Raw genomic sequence first — 25,948 nt, 5'->3', positions numbered from 1 at the left:
AGTTCTCTCCTACTCCAACAGGGATGACAAGGAGATTTCATCACATGAGCCAACTGAAATATACAGTCAGTGGAAAACTCATTTGATCAAGTGATTTATGTCACAGGTGGAGGAATGATGGAGGTGCCGAACATGTGAATTCTAAGAGGCATGTGAGACGCCAGGGGACCTGGAGACAATGCAAGCTCTAATTCAATAATTGGGAAGGGCCCTGGGATTCTGCATTTCTTTTCTTTTTTTTTTTTAATTAATTTATTTAGTTTTGAGAGAGAGAGAGAGAGAAAGAGATAGCAGGGGATGGACAGAGAGAAAGGGAGAAAGAGAATCCCAAGCAGGCTCTGCACTGTCAGTTTGCAGCTGGACGCGGGGCTTGAACTCCTAAACAAGGAGATCATGACCTGAACAGACATCAAGAGTCCGGGGCTTAACTCACTGAGCGACCCAGGCGGCCCAGATTCTGCATTTCTAACAGGTTCCCAGGGGCTGCTGCTGCTGGCTCATCCCTTAAGACAGAGACCGTCTTATTTGCATTTGTACTGTACTTTGCATGGTACAAATTTGGAAGAATGAATGAATATTACAATAGTAGAATCTACTTTAAAAACTAGGGCAACTGAAGTACAGATATTTCTATCTTTTAGCAACCCTTCAGAAAGACCTCCACTGGCAGGCACCTGTTGGCCTGGAATGTTCTCTCAGTAGCTCCCCCTCCCCATGTTTAGGGAAGGAAGCTATTCATTCCTGCATACCAGAGGTCTCAACTGCAGACTGAGCTTTGGGAAGGTCCAAGAGTGAGGCAAGTTAATCCCCTCTTAGTTTCCTCCTCTCAGGCTGAGGGGCTTCCGGTGAGAAAATACAGTCTCTCTCTGCTTGCCTGTGAGGACGGCAGGGGACAGGACCTAGCAGGTAATGAGATTAGGGTGGTGACGCCACTCAGCAAGCCATGCTTAACTTGAAGACCATCTCTCATAACAGTTTCAGACAGTGCTCCACTGAATTCATCACCTCCCATCCCATCCTGGCCCCCACCAGGGGCAGCCCTGGGCCCGGGATCACCTCTCCACCATTGGCCAGAAGCTTCAGCAAGTAAGGGCTTGGTCCCAACTGCTCAGGAGATCCATGCAACATTATGGAAGGCACACACCTGGGATTTCTGAAGTGGTGTCTGGAACAATCCTGTTCTGCAGTCCCATGGCTCTATGCATAAAATCCAACAAAAATTTGACCAGAGTTACTTCAGGGATCAACTAGACAGGTCCCTGATTTCTAAAACAGGAATGATAAGTTCCACACATCACCTTTGCTGAAGTGCCAGGCCATGGCTGTGGTTGGGAAGGCAAGGGGATAGGCTGTGTCTGCTTCCTGGGTTGCCAAAGTGGACTGGGCTGACAGCTCAAGTTCTAAATGAAGGTTGCACGGGGGCTCCAGGGTGGCTCAGTTAAGCATCCGACTCTGGCTCAGGTCACGATCTCGCGGTTCGTGAGTTTGAGTCCCACATCAGGCTCTCTGCTGTCAGCACAGAGCCTGTTTCGGATCCTCTGTCCCCATCTCTCTCTGCCCCTCTGCTCCTTCCCCGCTCACGCTCTCAAAAATGAATAAACATTTATAAATAAATAAATAAATAAAGGTTGGAAAAGAAGGCAGTAAAAGAGGAGGATGGACTCAGATGGGGGTAAAAATATCTTTTCCTATGGACAGGACTTTATAGAAATCTTATTTCCTGCATCTTCCCTATGCACATGGCCTTTGCTCTTCGCTACAGTCCTAGGCACTGGCTGAGAGGCCCTGGGTGTGCAGATGGGAGAAGAGAAGGAGGGTGGAGAAGTTCAGGAGGCTCAGCTCAGCCCATCACTGCTTGGGCTTCCCAAGCACCTCCAGGAGGGAACTGAGCAAACCCAACAGCCAGGCAGCTGGAAGTCAGCAAATGTGGAAACGAGCAACTGGAGGAGAGTCGCAAAGGTAACGGAAAAAATGACCATGTTTATGGGAGAAGGTGGCCTGTAGCACGTGGTCCCCTGAGCTGGTGTGACTGCTCTCTACTAAATGAGGCGTTGGGCTAAATGCCCAACTCAAGGTCCTCTGTAGCTCTGGCATTCTCTAGTCTCAGAGAAGGAACTCTGGAGAGCGGGGAAATACCTGTATGTGTGCATATGCATGCATGGATGCTGTAAACACACCTACTTATGTTCAGAGCCTTGCCCTGAACAGCAGCAAACCAGAAAAGATGCTGGGGAGACTGGGGGCTCAAGAGTGGATCTTAGGGTCAGAAAGGTTAAGTCCCAGCTCTGAAGCGCACTAAAGCTGTGTGACTTTGTGCAAGGGACTTACCCTCTCTAACCCGTATCCCTTACCTGTTGAATGAAGCTAATAACACTGTTCATGTCTCTGAGGCAGGAGAGAGGCCCCAGCCTTCTCCCCTTAGAGACTCCTATATATTTAACAACAAAGAACTACCAAACTAGATTATCAAGTGTGACGTATTTTGTGTTTACTTTTTTTTAAACAATTTAACTTTGGGGCGCCTGGGTGGCTCAGTCGGTTGGGTGTCCGACTTCGGCTCAGGTCATGGTCTCGCTGTCCCTGAGTTCGAGCCCCGCGTCGGGCTCTGTGCTGGCAGCTCAGAGCCTGGAGCCTGCTTCTGATTCTGTGTCTCCCTCTCTCTCTGACCCTCCCCCGATCATGCTCTGTCTCTCTCTGTCTCAGGGATAAATAAACATTAAAAAAAAAATTATAAAAAAAATAAAAATTAAAAAAAAAATAAACAATTTAACTTTAATAACAGAGAACCTGAATAACAGAGAACAAAAACTTTCCTGGTTTTGACAGTGTACTACAGTTATGGAAGATATTATCACTGGGGGAAGCAGGGTGAAGGAGACACAGAAATTCTCTGTACTATTTTTGCAACTCCCTCTGAGTCAAATTATTTCAAAATAACGAGTTGTTTTTAAAATTAACACACAAAAATATTATTACTGTATATTTAACTTTATTTGAAGATAAAGTCAAAAATCTAAGTTTCAGGGGTGCCTGACTGGCTCACTCACTGGAGTGTGCAACTCTTGATCTCATGGTTTTAAGTTCGAGCCCCAGGTTGGGCATGGAGCCTACTTTTAAAAAAAAAATCTAAATTTGAGGCTTAATGGAAATGAGATACACCATGGAAAATCTACACCTGATCCTTCAAAACTTGTTCCCTGTAAGAAACCCTAGTTACTATGAGGATTAAATTAGAGAATACGCACAAGGCTCTTAGCACAGCATGAGGCAGAGCCTTGAAGTTAGCTATTTTTTTATGTTTATTTATTTATCTTGAGAGAGGGTGAGAGAGAGGGCATGCATGCGGTGGGGAGGGGCAGAGAGAAAGAGAGAGAATCCTAAGCAGGCTCCACAGAGTCAGCATAGAGCCTAACACGGGACTCAAACTCACAAATGGTGAGATCATGATCTGAGCCAAAATAAAGAGTCAGATGCTCAACTGACTGAACCACCCAGGCAGCCTGATGTCTGCTATTTTTAAATACAATAATAATTACTATTACTCAAAATGGCCACACAAGAAAATAGCATTCCATTTTTGCGATGTATCCATCACAGTTTACCCATTTGGAACGATGCTCTGAATGTGAAGTTACTGGCATCCAAAGGGGTTCATAATATATTAAGTGAAAAAAACCAAGTTATAAATTGATATGAATAGTTTTTTCTTTTTTTTTTTTTTTTTAAGAATTTATTTTTAAGTAACGTCTGTACCCAACATGGGGCTGGAACTTACAACCCAAGATCAAGACTCACGTGCTCAAGTGATGAGCCTGCCAGGCACCCATATCCTTTTCTTTTGCAAGTTAGTGTAATGTGTACCTAAGAGCATAGGCTATGGAACCAGGTTGCCGGGGTTCAGGTCCCAGCATGGCTACTTACCTAAGTGATCTTAAGGTACCTAATCATTGTGGGCCTCAACTTTCTCATCTATACAATGGGTTTAATAATAAAAACCAACTGGATTATTGAGGATTAAATTAGTCTACACATGTAAAGTGCTGGCAAATAGTAACATTCAAATGTTAAGCCATCATCACTTATTAGATTTTATTTTACATTAATCCCAGGACAGAGTCTAGAAGAACATTAACACGCAAACAGCAACAGCAATCACCCTGAATGACGGTAATGCACAGGACTTTTATCTACTTACTTTTGCTATTTTCTAATTTTTCCACAATTAATATCAGTTAAAAAACAAACCTGAAGTTCTTAGGATAAAAGATCTTCCTAAAAATTTTAAGATACATATCTGGTTTCCATATAATCAAGTGGAAGAAAACAGGAAGGAGTCTATAACAAGAACATAAAACAGCAGATCGTACCCGCACCTCAGAGTTTTCTGAGTTCTGAGGATCTCAGAGCAGCTAATTGGGCGTTTCCCCTAGCCCCTGGCTCTCAAAAAAACACGCCCATGCGGGTCACCAATGTGAAAGATACATATTTTTAACCACACACGTAATCCAATGTCCAAATATACCTCACACACGTATGTACTTACTACCAAAGAGAAGAGATTATAAATGCAGGTTAAATCTAGTCATGGAAAGTGCCTTGGCAAGTGGCAACCAAAGGCACAAAGACTGTTCTGTGGGTTCCCTGTGCTATGGTTCCTATGCAGTTCCCAAGCAGCAACACTTTGACAGTGTAGACCCGTGCCTCTCTTCCCAGAATGGCTGCCTTCCCACCCCACCCGCTGCCTCCCTCTTTGGCACTGACCCTAGAGGACCTCCCATTGAAGGACCATGACAAGCCAAAGGAGTGAGCGTGAAGGGGAGGCTGGGAATCCAGCCCCCCACCCTCCCTGGGGCTCACCCAGCAGGCAGGAGGGCGGTGTCGGGGAGCCGGACCCAGCACTCCCGCCTCGCTCCACCGGCAAAGCCCCAGGCGAGCCACTGCTGGAGAGCTGCCCCTGGTCCACTCGGCTTCGTTACATGAAAATAAAACACCAGCCTGTTCAGGGTCTGCCCGGCACATTACCGGGAGGAAGCTATAAAAGCTGCCAACATGGGTTACCTCAAGCATTTTCCTTCTCAAATACGCCGGGAGTGAGGCACGGCCTTTCCTCTTCTCCCCCGCCTCCCATCTTTTCGGAAAAGACTTTCTGTGTCCCGACTGTGTTTATTGACGTCCTGGCCTCTTGGCCGTTCCAGCTGTGCAACAGCAATTCTCCCTCCTCGCCGGTCAAAGTGGCCCCTGTTCCGACCCACTGCCCATAACGTGCGCTTCCAGACCACACGGCCCACTGGCTTCTCAAAGTCTGGCTCAGAAACCAAATAAAAAGCTTTTCATTTACACTCCAGTTTATGTGCAGCAGCTCAAAAGCCTTATTTCCATGTCTTACACAGTTCCCACCTGAATAAATTCGTTCTAAGTGCCACTTTTCCATTTGTGGATTATGAAGCCGAGAGGAGGTCTGAGGGTACCCCACAGGCCCTATGCGATGCTACAGGCAGGCAGGGCTCAAGGTGACTCCTGTGGGACCACGAAGCCAAAGTGATGCCAGGACCCTCAGGAGTGCACACCACATCCCGGGGAAGAGTGGTCACAGCGGCCACCCCTCACGAAGCCACGGAATGCAAGCAACCCCCAGGCTTTATCAGAGCAGAAAGCATGGCCCTTCCGGGCCTGGCTTCCAATCCCAGCTCAGTAGACCCTAAGTGCGTACCTTCTGGGGGTAAAATTGCGACAACACCTCAGGAGGGGCTGATGGAACAGGATGATGAAATATAAGGCGCTTACCACGGTAACTGGTGCACAGAAACCCGGGTAGATAGCAGCAGCATCACTAAAATTCACTTTAAAATTTTTATTTGTTTTATTTTATTTTAGACAGAGAGAGAGAGCAAGCAGGGGAGAGGGGCAGAGGGTCAGAGGGAGAGAATCTTAAGCAGGCTCAGTGCCCAGCACAGAGCCCAGTATGGCACTCGATCCCATGCCGCTGGGATCATGACCTGAGCCAAAATCAAAAGTCAGATAGATGCTCAACTGACTGAGCCACCCAGGCACCCCTCAAATTCATTTTTTTAATTTTTTTTAATTTTTAAATGTTTATTTATTATTGAGAGAGAGACAGAGCATGAGCATGAGCATGGGAGGGGCAGAGAGAGGAGGAGACAGAGAATCTGAAACAGGTTCCAGGCTCTGAGCTGTCAGCACAGAGCCCAACGTGGAGCTCGAACCCACAAACCGCGAGATCATGACCTGAGCCGAAGTCACTACACTCAACTGACTCAGCCACCCAGGCACCCCTCAAATTCATTTTTAAATGTGTGAGGCACATATTCCATGCTAGGGGCTAGGTGTAAACAAGGCAGACGCGGTTCCTGGCCTAATGAGCTCAGGGTGTGGGGAAAAAACAACCATTCCTACCCCAGGTGACTACTGCCAAAGTGGCTGTGTGCGCACAAGATGCACACAAGGAAGGGAGGAGCTAAATCCTCCCTGAGATCTGGAAATAATGACTGGTTCAAATGGTGAGAAGGCCAATGTCATCTGGTAGCTTCCACCCTGACCTCATTTCCCAGCCCTTCCCCCACTCCCATGGGCCTTCCTGCTGTAGCCAGGTCAGCTCCACCCCGGGCCTTTCCCGGGAATGCACCCCCCAACATTCTCATGATTGGAGCTCTTGCTTCACTACGGTTTGGGCTTACAGGTCACCTTCCTGCTCACCCCCAAAAGACCCCTCTGTCCCATTCCACTGCTGTACTGTTCCCCAATATTGCATTCAAATCTCTGTGCTTACATGTTTCTTGTCTGTCCTCCCCCATCAGAATATGACCCCTGTGAGTGTGTGGACTTTTTGTTTGTTGGCTTATCACTTGACCTCTGAACCTAAAATGGTGCCAGAGTCAACAAATTATTAATGAGCCACACACAGAGAGAAGGTTGGCATTCCTCACATGTAAAGCTTGAGTCTAAGAGCATTACATCCATTAGCATTGAATCCTTACCACATCCTTATGAGGCAGGTGCTGAGATTGTGTCAGCCAATGGTTTATGGAGGTGGCAAGCACACTTCTCTAGAGGGAAGGGTCTAAAAAAACAGGACCACTGTAGGGCAAGCTGATATGAAAGGTTCAAGTGGAGACTGCCAGGGACACAGGCAATCCCTCCTTCCCCAGGAGAACTCTGGACCCTGCCCATGTCTGCCAGGCTAGGTTCCTACAGGAGGTCCCATTAGGCTCAAATGAACCCCTATTCTAGTCTCTTCTTTTGGACCGTCACTAGGAAGACCAGAATTGGACCACTCTGGAATATCGTATCCAGCCTGTCTTCTCCTTGTCCTGCCAATATTCAATGGTTATATTTCTTTCTTTTTAATGTTTGTTTATTTTGAGAGAGAGGGAGAAAGAGAGAGAGAGAGAGAGAGAATATGAGTGGGGGAAGGGCAGAGAGAGGGGGAGAGAAAGAGAGAGGTCCCAAACAGTCTCCGCGTTGTTAGTACAGAGCCCGACGCAGGGCTCAAACTCACAAATCTCAAGATCATGACCTGAGCTGAAATCAACAGACACTTAACTGAATGTGCCACCCAGGTGCCTCTCAATGGTTATCTTTCTGATAAACAGCTCCCAATGACACACCCCGGGACTGACAATTCTGCCCAAGTGTACTCCTATGTCTGAGACTTGCCCTCCAGAGTCTGCCCTTCCCAAAAACCAACAAGGAGATCAACTGAATGAGAAAGAGGCCAGCAACCCCCATAGACACCACAGCAGCCACAATTGATTGAATGCTCATCACACCCCAGGGTCTATGCCAAGCTTTTGCAGACCTTCTCTCATGATATCCTCATACTCTCTCTTGGCATAGTTAACAGCACCTTCATTTTACAGAGGAGGAAACAAAGATCACAGAGGTTAAATGAATTCCCATGCTCACACAGCTAAGTAGTAGCATTGCCAGGATTTGAACCCCAGTCTGTCTGACTTCAAAGCCCATGCCATTACCCACTGTATCCCTGTGCCTCAGCACTGCCCACGAGCATTCCCCCCTAGTGTGGGTCTGCCTCCTTGGTCACCAAGGGTGCCCAACAGGGCAGAGAGCATGGGCTCTGGGCCAGTCAGACCTGGGCTCAAATCCTTGCCTTGCCACTTCCTGTGTGTTTGAGCAGGTGGTTACCTTCTCTAAGCTTCCATCTCATCTGCACAGTAGGATGAAGGATACCTACCTGAGATGAGAGGAGTGCCAAAATACACACCCGTCTGGTGCACAATGAAACCTGCACAGCCGGTGAGAGGTGTCTCTGGAGAAGCCTCCATTGGCCACAGCCAGCCTTGCTCTTCTCCCAGCTGGGTCTGCCTCGTGGGCACTGAAGTCTATGTCAGAGGCTCCCTCTCTGCCTCATAGAAGAGCCCTCCCCTGCTGAGAGGGCACAACGCACCACTCCTACCAGCACCAATAAGTGCCAAACCCATTTAAGTACATGAACTCTGGTCTCTACTTGCCCATCAGTATCACCTGTGCACAAATTACATGATTTCTTAAACCAATTTGCTCACCATCTCACAGCTGGTGCAGGGATTTGAAGCCAGGCTACCTTCCATGTTGACATTTCAACAAACCCACCCAGTGACCAGGGCTAGGTGCTGTAGAAATTGTACGTTTCAATAGGAAACTATAGCACAGCCTTGTGGGTATCAAATGCTGGTCCGGTTCATGGTCCTTGAGCTATTTTTCACCTCTTCGTAAATTAGTTTTTACTGTGTTACCTACCTGTCCAACTGGACTTCAGCCTACCATGTTGCACATTTTCTCACTCCTTATCCAGCTCTCAATTCTTATTGTTTCCAATTTTTCTCCCGCTCTCCTGACCTGGCTTCACTGAAAACTACAACCTGACTGATCAGTTCCTTATTATCAATTCCCCCACCAAGATCTAAAGAAACTCTGCAGGCTGAAGCTGGAAGGCTGGATAAAAACATCAAAGGACCCCTCACCATTGCAGAGCATGAGTCCCCGTCATTTAAACATCTGACAGTTTGCACCATCCAGCAAATGTCCTCTGCTACCAAGTCCAACAGATGGTTCTGCTGGTACTCAATGAACAAAAGGCAACCAAACAAGAAATGCACATAGATCGTTCTGAAGAAAGAAAAGGGTCTCTTCTGTCCTTGAACACAGGAGGGACTGACAAAGATGCTCTCCTTGATCGAACTTGAGTCAGGCTTCTCTGAGCCCTCTTCTCCACCAGGCCTTGACTTGGCCTCCATCCTTCTGGGCCTGCACAGCCCAGTCTTGGCCAGAATCTGCTACATCAGTTTAGAGAGACTCCCCTAACTTTGATGTGTAAGTCCCCCTCCCCTGGATCTCTCCTTTTATCCATTCTCCATTCCGCGAGCCTCTCATTCTGCTCTTTGGTGATAAATCCGCACTTGTCCTTGCTGTATTCCAAGCTGAGCCCCATTTCTCTCCTACTGCAATACCCTGAATAAAATCTGCCTCATTTTAACAAGTGTCAGAATAATTTTCTTTAACAATATACTAAGGCTTGCTTCAAGGAGGGTTTCCCCTTTGTGAAAACTCTCCATTCACATCCCAGTCAAATACCACCCCAGATCTCCCCAAAGAGCCACCACGCTCTCTTCCCGACAGCAAGAAAACCTATGGCAAGGACTGCACTGGTTTCCCTGTCACCACCCTAGGGATCTCTGCTTCTCATAGGCTGGCTGCCAGCCCCCTACCGGGTTCCAGCACCCCCCCCCCCCCCGGACTGCCAGCCCCCACCTTCACGACAGTCCATTCACACAGAGAACACAGCTATGAAAATAAAGAAATGCATTTCCCATCTGGAAACGCCTCAGAGCTAAGTATTATGTAGGATGTGATGGTGTTCGTCTACCAGCAAAAGAGGGAGGGTAAGAGCAACACTGAGACCCGAGGAGACTGCTAGGAGAGAGCCAGTGCGTCAGCAAGAGCTAAATTTAGCAACCGAAGCCTCTAACTTCACTCTTGCAGGAAAAAGAGCAGCAGGAGAAAATTGTATGAACATATTTATATGAAAGAACCTCTGAGAGGTGGAGAGAATCCACATCCTCAGCGACCTGCTGCTGCTTCGCAGGAGGAGTGTGCAGAAGGAGCTCTCCTGGGGAGGCTGGCCCCAGGTCAGAGGAAGGGGTCCACAGCCCTCTCCCAGGGAACTAAAATCCCCTGGCGGAAGGTCCCTTTGGACTCAGTCACTGCACTGTACAAAGGAAGCTGCAGATTGAGAAATTCAAATGTTAATTGCTGGGGGCAAAGGGAACAGGTGGATTCTAAAAAACTGGAAGTTCTGGAAAAACCTGAAACAGCTTTCAAATAGATTTTGCTTTCTAGTAGAGTGGCTTGTATAAAACCAGCTTGCAGGCACCAGATGCCTACAAGGAGGATTTAGAAGCCTGGGAGAGAAGACACAGAAAGCCCAGGGCATGCAAACTGGAGCTGCGGCACATAGCCAGCTTTGGGGGGTTGAGCCAGTTCCCCCTCTCTGGCTGAAAACAGAACTGTCTGTGAAACAAAGGTAATGGCCAGGCTGTGCTCTAGGACGTCTTAACATCCTGAGATACATTATACTTCTAGATTTATACTGTATACAAAAGGGGGTAGGCAGCATCAGATTTCCAACCACCCCCACTCCAGCCAATCAAGCATTCTACCTTGACCTCAATAAAAGATCTATTATTAAAACATTTCCTCACAGTCTTAAAAATATATCAGTACCCACAAAGGGCTAATATTTTCACTATAAACAGAATCCCTATAAATCAGTAAACACACACACATACAGCTATTATTTCTATGGAAAAAAAAAAAGTTCAGCCTTATTGTAACCAGAAAAAAGACATATTAAAATAAAATTGAGGGGTCCGCCTGGGTAGCTCAGTCGGTTGAGCATCCAACTTCAGCTCAGGTCATGATTTCATGGTTTGTGACTTCAAGTCCGCCTTGGCCTCTGTGCCGTTAGGGCAGAGCCTGCTTCAGATCCTCTGTCCCTGTCTCTCTCTGCCGCTCCCCTGCCTGTGCCCTGCGTGTGCGTGCATGCACTCTCTCTCTCACACAAAAATAAATAAACATTTGAAAAAAATAAAATAAAACAGAAAAAGCTTTTCCCACATATCAACTGGCAAGTTCCTAAAAATTCAGCAATATCCAGCAAGGGCCAGATATTGAGAATTCTGAATCTCCATGCACCACCTAACTTAACAGGGGTAACCTGGCCAGATAAAAACAAAAATTCTTATGTGGACATCCCATTTGACTTCTAAGCCCATTCCATTTCTAAAGCTCTGTCCTACAAAATTATTTAAGGATGTGCACAAAGATATCTGTAAGGATTTAACCACAATATTGCTTTATAATCCTAAAAAATTAGAAACAGTCTTCTATCCAATAAAAGGAATACATCTAAATGTGGAATATAACAATTAAAAATCAGGCTGTAAAAAGAGATGTAAAAATATATAGGAAAATGCTTCTATCATACATTAAGTGAAAAAACACAGATTCTAAACCTATATACAGAGTAAAGTCAAATTTTATTTATAGGCCATCTCTCATATATTTAAAATACACACAAGGGTACTGACATCAATACTGGAAAGAGACAAAAATCCTACCAGTGTTATCTCTGGAAGTATCATGATCACAGGTGGTTTTGTTTCCTTATGTGTACTTTTCTGTATTTCAAAATTCTTAAACAGATGATTACTTTGTATTCAGAAAAACTCTACATTATTTCTAAAAAGAAAGACATTTTTGAAAAGGGGGGTCTTTCCTTCTTTCCAGTTCGTGAAAGGCACTTAACAACTCTAGCCAGAAGCCTGCCCCAGGCCCTGAGCCCAGGCTAGCATTCAGAAATTTCCTTCCACACTGCCATCTTTGACCCCTAACCAAGTTTCAGTCCCTAGGCCCTACTTTTATGCTTCCTCTCGTCCTTTTACCCAAAATGATCTGTCATCTGCCATTCACGCAAAGGTCAGATCAAAGCCCAAGTCTACAAGAGACACTGAGTGATTCTCAAGCCCCTGTCTAGCCCAGCCTTTTACCTTTGAGCAAATGAAGCTATAGATGCTTGATCGTTTTCATGAAAGTGTCGCCAAAGGAGGCTGTCCCCTCTGATGAGGGTCTCACAAGCCCTGGGGTGAGCAAGCCATCAGTAATGAGGTGTACAAAGTTGAAGTCAAGAGCTTGGAGCTGGCTTATAGTCCTGGGCTCCCCTAATCCCTCTGCCTGCTGACTCCAAGCCCTCCTCAGCCAGCCAGGGAACCCCCAACTGGGAGGGAATGACATCCTAGCGTCCCCAGCCCCATTTATCCAGGGGGATGCCTGCCACTCACCCTTCAATCTCCCTCGTTCATCCCCATCTCAGCCCTCTGTACTTGTGCTTCCATAATAAAAAGGTTCGGAGAAAACAGAACTTCCTCTCACAACTCATTAATTCAGTTAAAGTGGTCTAATCTCCTATCACTGCATAGGTCAAGAACTTCTCATTTTCAACCACAATACTGTGAGTCACAACTTGCCGGCTGTGATTGATAGAAGCCACCAAAGTTGGCCTGACTTAAGTGGGGGAAAATGGAATTCATTAGCTTATGTCACTGGGGAGTCCCAGGTAGATATTTAGCTTCAGGCATGGCTAGATTCAGGGGCTCAAATGCCAGCGCCCGATCTGTTCTATTTTCTCCATTTGGTGAACAAGATACCCACTAAAAGCCTCACACTCACATCCTACCAATCCCCACAAAAATAGACCATCTTCCTCCAGAGTTCTGGCAGCACCGTGCCAGATAGGACTCAAATTGCTCAGATCACATAACCACTCCTAGGGACACAGGGCAAAGGTCAGCCCCACCCAACTACACAGGAAAAGGTGTTCTCTTCCTAGAAGGGAGTGGGAGATCCTGGGAATGAAATCAACAACACATTTCCACCCAAACAAATCTCTCTCTGTCTTGAAGAACAAACCAGTTCCTTGGCACAGGCATTCAATGGCAGCAGTACACATGAGTGACACCAGAGGGCTGGGGTCACTTTGCCACCAGGCAAAATGAATTTCTAGCTAACTCACACAAGAAATGCCCGAATACTGTAACAAAAATCCATGTTGAGAACAATGTTAAGTTTACTGAGGTTTGACTTACATACAGGAGTCACCCGTAAAGAGTTCCATGAATTTTAGTAAATGCACAGAGCTGTGTACCCATCACCACAGTCAAAATATAGAACATTTCCATCACCCCAAACAAGTGCTTTGTGCCAATCCCTCCCCCCATTCCCAGCCACTGGCAACTTCTGATTTGTTTTATGACCTTCTTAGTATGCCTTTTCCAGAATATCATGAAGTTATCCAGTGTGCAGCCTTTTGAGTCTTCCACTTACCATAATGTACCTGAGATTCATGTATGTTGGTGTACCTATCAGTTCATTCCTTTGATTGTTGAGCATCACTGATACATATACACCAAGATTTTACTTTTTCTTAAACATTTATTTTTGAGAGACAGAGAGAGACAGAGCATGAACGGGGTAGGGTCAGAGAGAGGGAGACACAGAATCTGAAACAGTCTCCAGGCTCTGAGCTGTCAGCACAGAGCCCGATGCAGGGCTCGAACTCACAAACTGCGAGATCATGACCTGAACCCAAGTCGGAGGCTTAACTGACTGAGCCACCCAGGTGCCCCTACACAAAGATTTTTAAAAATTCACCTATAAAAGCTTGACCTAAAATGCTGGTAAGATATAACGTTATTTTATGTATTAGTTCAACAAATTTTTAGGCCTAGGAACAGGGGTAGTAAGCAAGATAAAGTCTTTATTCTCATGGTGCTTTTATTTTAATGCAGAGACAAAATAAATGTATATCAGGCAGTGAGAAATGACAGAAGTCAAAAGGGAACAGTACAAAATGTAGAGGTGGTGATGCTTTGTAAAAAAGCGGTCAGGGAAAGTCTCTGGGAGACCCTGAGGGAATAAGGACCATGAGCCTTGAGGTTACCTGCAGGAAGAACATTCCAGGCAGAAGGAATGCCACAGCAGCAGCCAGGGGCTAAACCTGCTTGGAGTGTTTGAGGAGAAGCAAGCTGATCAGACGCTGCAGTAAGAACAGCCTGGTGGGAGTTGAAAGGGGAGGGAAGACAGAACCTCACAAACCAAGGTAAAGCCTTTGGGTTTCACCCAAGGGACACGGTAAATTATCGAATCTAGGCGTCCCGCACCGTCTGCCTTCTCCACACGGACATGCAGGTGGCAGGGACCTGGGAAGACTGCTGCACAGCCTCATAAGTAACAGCCACCACAAACCCACCAGGTCTCCAGACCAAACAGGTCTCCACACCCACCACCACTGGGTGCTTCACAGAGGAAACCTCTGGGGGCCTATGACACCACCTCACTGTCCTAGGCCTTCCAGCAGGACCAGCCACATAATGTCCCCGTTGCAGTTAAGGTCACCAGACAAAATATAATGGAATCTGAATTTCACATGCACAATGAGTCATTTTCCATGTGTGTCCCAAGTATTACATGGGATATATTTACACACACACACACAAAAAAAAAAGAAAATGAAAATGAGGGGCTCTTCATTAGATAAATTAAGAATTTCAAGGGGGCGTCTGAGTGGCTCAGTTAAGCACCTGACTCTTGATTTCGGCTCAGGTCATGATCTCACAGTTGGTGGGTTCGAGCCCTGCTTCAGGCTCTTGTAATGACAGTGTGGAGCCTGCTTGGGATTCTCTCTCTGCTCCTAAACTAGTCAAATTCTCTCTCTCTTCAACTCTGAAAATAAATAAACTTTAGAAAATAATAATTTCAAGACTGTGGCAGCAGAGCGTTAAACAAAACACAAAACCCCTCTAAACCGGAGACATGTGTGGCTATGCAAGCAGCCCACGGTAGAGCTGCTCCTGCTCCCCAGTCAGTTCTCTTTACAGGCCACGATTCAGAGCTCAGCTTTCCTAACCATCTGACCCACCGCCTCCTCTTTTCTTTCTGCTGCCTTACAAAGCAAAGGAACCATCCAAAAGGAAACTCAAATTCTTGGTGCCACACACTTTCCCACGTGTACATCCTCCTTTGCCTCCTCCCCACCTGTTCCAAAGGGAGCCACATCCTTCCCTGGGACAGAGTACCCTCCCCATCTGAGCCCTGGATCCCACCCCCTCCTAACCCCCCTGCAGGACTTTGTGCTATTCATTACCCACCTCTTCTCTGTATCTGTAACTGTGGTCTACCAGAAGTCTATTTCTCACCAGGAATTCAACACGCTCAAGGCTTTCCTGTTCTTTTCTTTTTAAACCTCCTTGGATCCTCCCATAGCTCTATACCTACCACTACCTTCCATCCACATCCCCTCTACCTTCCCACATCCCAGAGTCCTGCCACCTGGCTGCTCTCAGGCTGTGACCACTCTAGGACTCAACCCTCACTACAATCCTTCATTACCTTGGCACTCATTTCCCAGGCCTTACCTTTCCCTCCTTCAAGCCATCTTTCCTTGGCTTTAGTAACACCAAATTCTCCTGGCTTCTAATGGAGGCAGCAACTTCCCACTTGCTTCTGTGGGCCCCCTTTCTTTACATACTGGGATTCTGAGGCTTGTTCTAGACTTGCTTTTCACGTGTTACACATTCACCTACAGTGGAATCCACAGGTTGTACACGAAGAAGCCCACATCTCTCTAGCACAGACTTCTATCCTGAGTTTCAGATTCTAAAGTCCATAGGACAGCTCCACTATATATCCTTGAACTCAACATGTTCAATATCACACTTAAAAAAAAAAAAAAAAAAAAAGGTGGACTCATTCTCCTTCACCACCTTGCCTGGCACCACCTCCTGTTTTCTGTATCTGAATGGCACTCCACCAACCCAGTTCCAAGACAAAAACTCAGGTGTCATTCTTGATTTTCCCTTCTCCTGCACCTGTACATCCTCCAATCTTATCAATTCTGCTTTCTAAATATCTTTTGATTGCATACATTCCCTTCTCCCTCCGCTATTTCAGTTATCACTGTGTCTGCCCTACTGTAATCTTTCAACAACCTCCTGACCCATGCCTGCTTCTCATCTTCCACGTCCTATCTCCACCCAACAGCCCTGGCTGCATCTGTTCTCCAGCCTTATCCCCCAAAGCCCCCCTTCATACAACATGCTCACAGTTCTCGTAATACCTTTCAATCCTCAGCTATATCATGTCTTCTCTTGCCTCCCTCTGGTCTTGCACCTCTGTGTGGAATGTTTCTTCCAGACCTCTTTACTTCCTCACTCTCCAACAAGGCTCATCAGCCATGGGAAGCAGTAGGGAGAATGGTTCAAAACACATCCCAAGTCAGGCTTCCTGAGTTCCAACCACAGTTCCATCCTTTTCCAGGTGTGTGACTTTAACCTTTCTAAACTTCAATTTCCCTTTCAGAAAAAAAATGGGAATAATAATTGAGGACATATTGGTTGAGTACCCAGCTATCTCCCTTCTTCCTCACTAACAGAAAGCAAGTTCTGTTCAGAGGCCACGTGCTCATTCCAGGGAGTGCATCCTGACCGGTATCAGTAAGCTATAGAAACCCACCTTCCTTTTGCCAGTGATTAATCCTGGCCAGTCGAATTTAAGAGAAGGAGAAGGGGCACCTGGGTGGCTCACTCAGAAGAACGTGCGACTATGGATATCAAGATCATGAGCTCGAGCCCCATGTTGGGTGTAGAGCTTACTTACATAAAAGAAAAAATTGTTTTTTAATTTTAAGAGAAAGTCAGTTGAGGACTTCTGGGAACACAGTACTACCCTTAGAACCAGGCAAGAGAGGCCCCTGCACTAAACCCCATGCTTTAGAGGATCTCATCACCAACACACATATCAAGTTAAAGAATATATGGGTGCCGCTGTCCCTGAGGGTCACACAGCATGACTTATAACCCTCAACATCTGCTGTGAGGGCTAACACCATCCAGATGCCAGAGCAACACGTCATATCTCTTGCCTATATCCGCCAAAAAAAAAAAAAAAAAAAAAAAAAGGTGGATGCATCCCAAATGAGAAAGTTGTGGATTGTGCTTTGGCCACCATGGGAAACCAACACTGCTATGAATGTGGGGAGGATCTGAGTGCCAGGAGCGCTTCGGGAAGACAAAAGACAAATGATCTCCTTGGGTCATTCCTCTCAGCACAAAGGCAGCACATTCTTGTATAAGGAAGTATAGAAACTCAGGAGTCCTGATACCCATTTTCTTGCTTCTGTTCCTATTCATGGTTCCACAGGTAATCACAAATCAGAGCTACATTAACCCCAGTTGCACATGGTGGTTAAGGAACATTTTGCGAAAGTACATCATACTGCATGTATGTGTGTCTCACATACATATGAAAGAAAACATGCATGAGCCATAATATTAATTTTTATTTTCATATTTTTAAAAATTTATTTACTTTGAGACAGTGAGAGCGCATGTGCGTGCGCATGCCCACATAAGCAGAGGAGGGGCAGAGAGAGGGAGAGAGAAAATCCCAAGCAGGTTCTGCACTCACAGTGGGGCTCCATGTGGGGCTCCCAGTCACAAACTGAGATCATGACCTGAGCCAAAATCAACAGTCAGACGTTTAACTGACTGAGCCACCCAGGCACCCCAATACTAATTCTTTGGAAATGAAATGGACATTGAGCATTGTAACTGCATATGTTAAACTAAAAAAAAAATTTTTTTTAATGTTTATTTATGTTTGAGAGAGAGAGACACACAGACTGCATGCAGGGGAGGGGCATGGGGAGAAGGAGAGAGACACAGAATCCAAAGCAGCCTCCAGGCTCTGAGCTGTCAGCACAGAACCCGACGCAGGGCTCGAACTCACAAACTCAAGCTATTGACGTGAACTAAAGTCAGATGCTCAACCGACAGAGCCACCCATATGCCCCAGATATTAAATTTAAAAAAAACAAAAAACAAAAAACAACGAAGTCCAAATTTGAAAGGACTTTTTCAGCTTTAAAATAATCTTGATTACAATTTTAACACTAATTACAAAGTTTGTTTTGCTTTTTCCATCTCATCAATAAATGTGAGCATTTTAGAAAAACATCTCGTTAAAAAAGGTATCTTGAATATTTTCTTACCTTTGAATGTAAGTGTATAATTTTGCACAGAAGTTAAATGCTCTCATGTTTGCATTTAAAACCAGCACTGCACAATATAAATGGTAAAACTCATGCTAATCTATCAGTATTTAAATTTCTTTTTTTAGAACATTAAGTAGCAGATAAAAAATTACCACACTCAAATATTACAAAGACAGGAAAAAACTTTACATTTTAGTACCTAAAATGGCACTTTTTTCCTGCCTTTTAAACAAGGAATCCCACATTTTCATTTGCACTGGGACCCACAAATTACATGGCCAACCTTGATAGTGGAGTAGAAAGAGAACAAGAATCTGAGTCCTCGATGTCAGGGGGGTGAGCCACTGCCAACCTGAGGGACTACCAACCCCAGCATTCTTGTTTTGTTAATAATAAATGCCATTCTTCCTAAAACCACTGTTACATGGGATTTCTCTTACTTGCAACCAAAAGCATTCCTAACCAATAAACTACCACTCCCAGGGTTGTTATGAGGACTAAATGAGATAAATCAAATGACCAGCAAATAGGTCACCTTCGAGCACTTGGAATGAGCCAGAACTACTCTAATGGTGGAGTTCTTGCTTGGCACACAGCAGAGTGCCATATGATTCCCGATACCAACATAGCACTTTTCCAAGTGAAAGAGGGAATAAAAATGGCAGGGCCAAAGGACTGGCCAGGCCAACTAAGAGTAAACACTCAACAAATGTCAGCTCTTCTTACTAATGGATTAACTTAAACATCACTTCTCCAGGAAGACATCCCCAGAGCCTTTGACTAGGCCATCTACCACACCAGGCTGTAGATCCAACAAGGTGGGGACTCTGTCCATCCCATCCTCTGGTGGATCCACAGGGTCTCACCAATAAGCAGATGCTCAGTTAATTCTTGCGGACTGAGGTTCTTCAGTCTCATGTGTATATGCTTGCCTAACCTTGGTGATTCCACTGTGAATTTATTGCTCTTATATTTGCATTTGGGTTCTGGGGAAGCAGGACGTGTATTTTATTCACTGATGTGTCCCCTGAAGTCCTAACTGCAGTGCCCAGTAGGTAATGGTACTCAAGCAATATGGGCTGCTCTTCCAGCATCCTCTCCAACGGCCACATTATGTCTGTGGGGATTTGAACCCTACAGAGAAAGGCAGAACCTACTGTTTCCATCACATATCATCTACCGCATTATCTAGTTCTAAAAGTTAAGAAAGAAGATTCAAGGGGCACCTGGGTGGCTCGTTTGGTTGAGTGGCTCTTGATTTCAGCTCAGGTCATGATCTCATGGTTTGTGAGATTGAGCCCCTTGTCAATGCAGAACCTGCTTGGGGTTCCCTCTCTCCACCCCCACCCCTCGCTTATGCATATATATGCATCAAAATAAATAAACTTAAAAACAAAAAACAAAAAACAAAGACTCAAGATGGGAGATCCCACTGGAGGCACGTGGGCCCTATTTCTCTCCTGTCAACTGATTTTTAAATTAGGTCTTTTAGGTGGGGAGGAGAGCTCTTCCTATCCACTGGGAACCTTCTTCCCTTCCCGAATCAGCTTGCTGTTGCTGTTGCCTCAATGAACCGACTCTGGAGAACATTCTTCAGCAACAGCACACCAGAGGCAGGTAGTGGACCACACCTGGACCTCACAATCCCCTCCCAAGAAAGAGACAGCCCTGTCACAGGCTTCAACGAGCCATAAAGGAAGGACGATAAAGGAAAACACAGAGGCCCCATGCTCTTCTTTTGGCCCTTCCGTTTTCACATGCCATCACCCCACACTCCCTTTGGGGAAGAGATACAACAGCAGAGGTAGTTCAGCAGGCCCACCCTAGCTAATTATTGCCATCAGACTCCGCTGGCAGAGCCCCCTTCAGGGTTCAGGGGAAGGAGAACTGTGGTCTGAATTGTCTTCAGCAAAAAGGACCGGCTGTGGTTGGGGGCTAACATCACACCAGACGCCTCGCTGCCTACAACCAGGTCAGGGACCCCACTCTACCAGGAACCCCGTGGCAGCCAATCAAATACACCAGAGCCCACTTAACATCCCCAATCTCCTGGTCTTCCCCAAGGCAATCACTCCAACAAAAGTGGGGGGATAAACCATTCCAACACCTGAGCTGCTCCCACAAAACACCATCAACTTTGTTTTTCCCACATTGTGTACCCAGGATTTCAGAAGCACTCCTTACCTTTCACTACTCAGAAAGCCTCTTTCTCCATCTGGTAAGGGATCCTTTATCCCCTGTCCCACCCCCATGAACTAAAAAATTTCATTTTTAGTTAATTATCTATCTTTAGCCTTAGAAGAAGCCTCTGTGATGAAAAGTAGATTTTTTTCTGGAACAGCGTGGATTTTTCTCCCTGACCCCTGCTATCTTACTTTCCTACACTCTCTTAAAAAAAAAAAAAAAAAAAAAAAAATTAACTTCACTAGGGAAAAAATAAATGAACCATTTCTGGTTGTGGGAGGGGGTAGGGGGAAACAAGCAAATGCAGTGAGGTCCCCCTGGCCCCCATCTGTTCCAAATCTTCTCCTCACAGGATGTAATGTCTGAAAAGCAAGAAAAATATTCCTTCCTCTTCCAACATTCAGCAGGATCTTGCATGCAAAGAGAAGAATGTCTGGTTACTCTGTGGGTTTTCATCTGCTTTTTAACTCCCATGTTGCCGAATTACACTGGCCCCTCGTTCCTATTTCCCCCACTTCCAAAAGAAAAGCAACGGGGTGGCTGGGAGGCAGCAGGCGAGTTCACCACTAGCAAGGAACATCCTGGTTCTGGCAAAGAGCTCCCTCCCCTCCACCAACCCCTTTGGCACAAAGGATTAGTTCTAAGTCTGGCCAACGACTTCTGCAGATTGCTTAGCTGAAGACTTGCCAGAGGGATGCCTGGGCCCCCAGAGGAAGTGGGCCCGGTCCCGAGGGTAAAAGGAGTGGGCTCAAACTCCCGAACTTCTTGTTCTGCGCGCTCACCCCCTGCTTCCAGGCACTTTGCGCGCGGATGTGCACAGGCAGCCAACTCCTGGCCATCTGAACAGGAAGGATGTTCCCCAGTAGCTCGCAACAGCCATCGCTGATGCCTTTCCAGGACCAGGAGGGCGATATTTATAGGACCGGCAGCCGGCCAAACTAGGCCCGCTCCAACTTTATTCCAACCAAACCTCCTTTGTCTCCTGTAGTTCTCCTACGTTAAATGGAGAGGCATTCCTCCCTTTATTGCTTGATTTTTTTCCGCTGGGAAGGAGGCTCTCATTAAAATGATTGAGAAACCCTGACTTGAAGAGAAGGAAAAAGTCCTACATGGTCCACTCCTTCCCTTCAGCTCTCAATCTCCCCTGCCCCCCCCCCCTCGCCCCAAGTCCTCCAGCCACCTCTATCTCCACCTTCTTGGCCCCTGGCAGACACCCACCTTGGCACATGCTCCTTCTTTATGCCCGGGCAACAGAGAACCCCTGAGCAAAACTCCCTCTCATTACCCTGGGCCCAGATTATCCTTCCAGCCACCCACTCACCCCCTCTAATCACATCCTACAAGAAAGACCCTGCAGGATCTATACCCCCAGCCTCACACCCCTTCCCTGACCTTACTTCCTACCACTCTTTCCCTACAGACCACCTTCTCCACATAGTTGCTCTAACACCCCCAACCACCCTCCCGGGCTTCCCGCTTGCTGTCTCCTCTACCTGGGGCACCTGGGGTGCTGGAAGGTCTGGCTCCCTCACACCATCTACATTTCTGTTGGGTAATTACTTCCCTCAAGAGGCCTTGCTAACCATGTCTAATAAAAAGCAACCCCGGTCTCTGTCTAGCTGCTCTAGGCCACACCTGCTTTATTTTCATTCACGGCACCTTGGGTCACCAAGCACTCCCAAGTACACTTTAGTCAGGCTCCTACTAGCCCTCTTCTGAACCCGGCCTGCACCTTGGTCTGCTCTCAGCAAAGAGTCCTGCTAAATCAGCCCCTACCCTTGATACCTGACCAAGTTCCTCCACCCCCATTTGTGATGTATAACTGCTTGGCCGGCCTTCTGGAAGAATCCAGATGATTTGACAAAAATTCCCGCACCCTCAATGTCTCCTCCATACACAGGCCCCCTCAACTCTGTGGGTTATGGATGTCCAGCTGTCTTTGCTATATTCAGAGTTGAACTCACTCTCTTTCCTACTAAAACAGTCCTGAATCAAGTCTTCCTTACCATTTTAACCCATGTCAGTAATTTCTCTTCAACACCACCTAACGTGATCTTTTCCTTCAGCTGTCTCTCTCCACTGGACTGGCAGGGTCCATACGCATTTTGCTCTCTACTAGCCTCCTAGCTTCTAGAACAGTATCTGACATCCAGCAGACATTCAAATATTTGTTGAATCAACAAATCTAACTACTTACCATTTACCTGCCACCTCCTCTGGGAAGTCATTCCTGAATCTTCCAAGGCTTGACCCTGTACTCTACCTAGCAGTAAGCCTCCTGATCACAAGGGATAACTTTCTGGTTTAATATGTATGTTAATATATACATTAATATGTATATTTAATGCGTTACTTATATAATACACTGATATACAGAATAAAGCATAGAAGTCTATCTTGACCATCTGCCCTCCTTCCCTTCCACACCACCCAGCCTTACCCCTAGCAGGGGCTTAATTAAAAAGGGTGTGTGTGTGTGTGTGTGTGTGTTTGATCTCAGGGTGGTGAGTTCAAGTCCCACAGTGGGCACAGAGCTTATGTTAAAAATTGAATTAATTAAAAGGGGGAGGAAGAGGAGCAGTGTGAGGCTGAAAGTCAGTTCTCTGCCTTCCAAAACCAAGCCCATCTTGGCCCCCATCTTCCTGGCTTTCTCCACACACAGGAGGAAAGAGAGAGGTGAGTCTACAGTGTCAGTGGCCGTCAGCTCACTTCTCCAGTCCCCGCACACTTACGAGGCCAGTATGGGTCAGAGCAGTGGCCTGGGCCCACTGTTCAAAGTGGGATCCTGGAGGGCATGAGGGTTCATTAGGCCCGGAAAGCAACGGGAGGCCAGGGCCCTGGTGGTTGGTGAATTCCGGCCTGCTTGGAATCTCAGGGCAGGGGTAGTCTGGGAGGGGGGAGCTGATTGTAGAAACCTCCCAAGTAGGTTTCCACATAAAGGAAAAGCAAACAGAGGAAGGCTCTTCCTCAGCTCTGTGAGCCTCTCAGAGGAGGGCAAACCTTCAAGTGTTTGCTGAAAACCTAATCGGATTAAAAATGCTTTCAAAGGGCTGGAAGAGGAAGTACAGACTCTGACCCCCTCCACTCGCCTGCAGCCTAAACATGGTCACTTTCGCTTCCTGCAGCCTCTATCTCGGGGGTGCTGCACATAGAGACCCAGGGCTAGGAAGGGACCTGGAGCAGAAGCGAGAACAAACCCTTGTCCACTCAGGGCTACCGACTCCTCTTCGGGCCAAGAAAGAGAGCTTCTGGCGAGCAGAACAACCAGCCAGGACTGGGGAAACGTTGTGCACTAACCCCCAGCCTTCACTCACACCCAGGAGTCTGGGAGCTACTAAAGGGCCCAGCCCTGTTTCCTGGGAGGCACTTAATTATCTCCCACCCAACTCCCACCCCAGGTGGGTGGGTCTCCTTTCTGGCAGCTAATTCATCCCCAGAAGTTCCAGGTGAAATGAGTGCTCAAGTGGGTTTGCCAAACAACAACCAAAGGAAAAGACCATACTTCTCAAATACTCCAGATTTTGGTTCTTTCTCCATTGGAAAGAACTTCACCGGATCCTGTCACCCACTACCATCACGCTAGGATGACCAAGCATCCTCGGTTGTCAGCGACTGTTCTGGTTTTAGCCCTTGAAGTATCACATCCCAGGATGGTTGGTCCATCATTGTGGCTTCCTCAAGCTCCTTCCCTCCCTCCCCACGATTTCCGACGGGCACATATTTGGGGAAAGTGGGCTTCCTGGTATTGTTCCCTAATCCTCATGCACTTGCTAGGTTTTAGAAGGAAGGAAAGTGGTGAATCTAGACGTTGAATTAGTTTCTTTCAACCAAAAACCTTAATTTAAAAAGGAGATAGATCCCGGGATAGCGAAAGAGTAGGTCCGGGGAGCCGCCCCTGGAGCCAGAGCTGTCGTGTCCCCCTCCTCTTTTAATTTCCGGTTGCAAACAATAAAGGCCTTTCCTACAGTAAAATAATGATAATATTAATAATAAAATAAAATTTAAAAACATAAATAAAAAGGAGACAGAAAAGAATAATACCACTCAGCACTTTCTCTGCTGAATATACAACGCCTTGTTTAATCCTGTGAGGTAGGTAGCATTTCCCAGACTGGGAAACTGAAGCCCAAAATCACAGTTAATAAGTGGTAAGCTTGGGATCCCAATCCAAGCAGTGATCCCAGAGCTCCCAAACTTACTGTCTTATATTGTGATCCCTGAAGATGAAAAATCCTTCTCGTTTTGATCACAAAGGACAGAAACAACCTGAAGTTACTTATGCTAGACCGACAAAGGATACGTAAGTAGAGTAACTTATCAAGAAAACGGGATTGTGAGACTGTGACCACAGGTACTCCCAAAGATGGGGGCGTTGACCAGGTTCATGGATGGTTATGGCACCAATGCCCTGTGCCAGAGCCTTACCACAGAACTCTGTAACATTGACCCTGCCCCCATCCACCCTCCCAATGGCAGCCAGATGAATCCACTCAAACTCCAGATCTGATTGTGTTCCTCCAACTCTGTCAGGCACATCAGCAGCTACAATGCATAGTAGTAAAATGCAGGTCCCTCAGCCCAGTCTCATCAGTTGCCCTGAAAACAGAAGTGGACTCTACAAGAACCAATTTGGCAGTATAGGTCACAAACCTTGATACAAGTTCATGCCCTTTGACCTTATAATCTCCCTGCTTGTAAGACTCTTCCCCAAGGAAATGGTTGTAACTGGCAGTGATTGGGAGGAGGGAAACATCATACACATAAAAGTGTTCATACATAGGGGCGCTTGGGTGGCTCAGTCATTTAACCGTCTGACTTCGGCTCAGGTCATGATCTCACAGTTCGTGGGTTCGAGCCCCTGCATTGGGCTCTGTGCTGACAGCTCAGAGCCTGGAGCCTGCTTTGGATTCTGTGTCTCCCTCTCTCTGCTCACACACACACACTCTCTCTCTCTCTCTCTCAAAAATAAATAAACATAAAGAAAACAAATTATTAAAGTGTTCATACATAGGGTTCTGGGAACAAGGAACGTGAAGTAATTGCTACAAAACAATAAAGAAATGGTTAACAAAACTATGCCGTATTGGTAAACAACCTGCACTTACTCTGTGAGCGTCCTGCCAACTGCTTTGCTCTTATCTCACCTAACCTTCATGAAAGTGAGGAGGGCCTCCCTTTATCAAGAAGAAAATTCAAACTCCGAGAAGATAATGAAGCTGCACAGTGGTTGCCCACAGCTAATAAGGGGGAGAAAAGGGATCTGAACTCAGATTTGCCCAATTCAGGGCCTGTGCCCTCATCCTCCAGGCTATTCCACACCTGGGTTCAGACAATAGCTTGATTTGGCTGGTGGGACTGCTGGCAACTTTCCCCCCTCCACTTTCCACTTTTTTTATTTTCCAAATTGTCTATATTAGCCATTAGGACACTGTTTAAAAAAAAAAAAAATTCCCCAGGGGCGCCTGGGCGGCTCAGTCAGTTAAGCGTCCGACTTTGGCTCAGATCATGATCCCGTGGTTCGTGAGTTGAAGCCCCACACTGGGCTCTGTGCTGTCAGCGTGGAGCCCCTATGGAACCTCTGTCTCCCTCTCTCTCTGTCCCTAACCCCGCTTGTGCACACAGTCTTCTCTCTCTCTCTCT

This window comes from Panthera leo, chromosome A1, assembly GCF_018350215.1.
Source record: "Panthera leo isolate Ple1 chromosome A1, P.leo_Ple1_pat1.1, whole genome shotgun sequence".
NCBI lineage: Eukaryota > Metazoa > Chordata > Mammalia > Carnivora > Felidae > Panthera > Panthera leo.
This window is presented reverse-complemented; position numbering follows the sequence as displayed.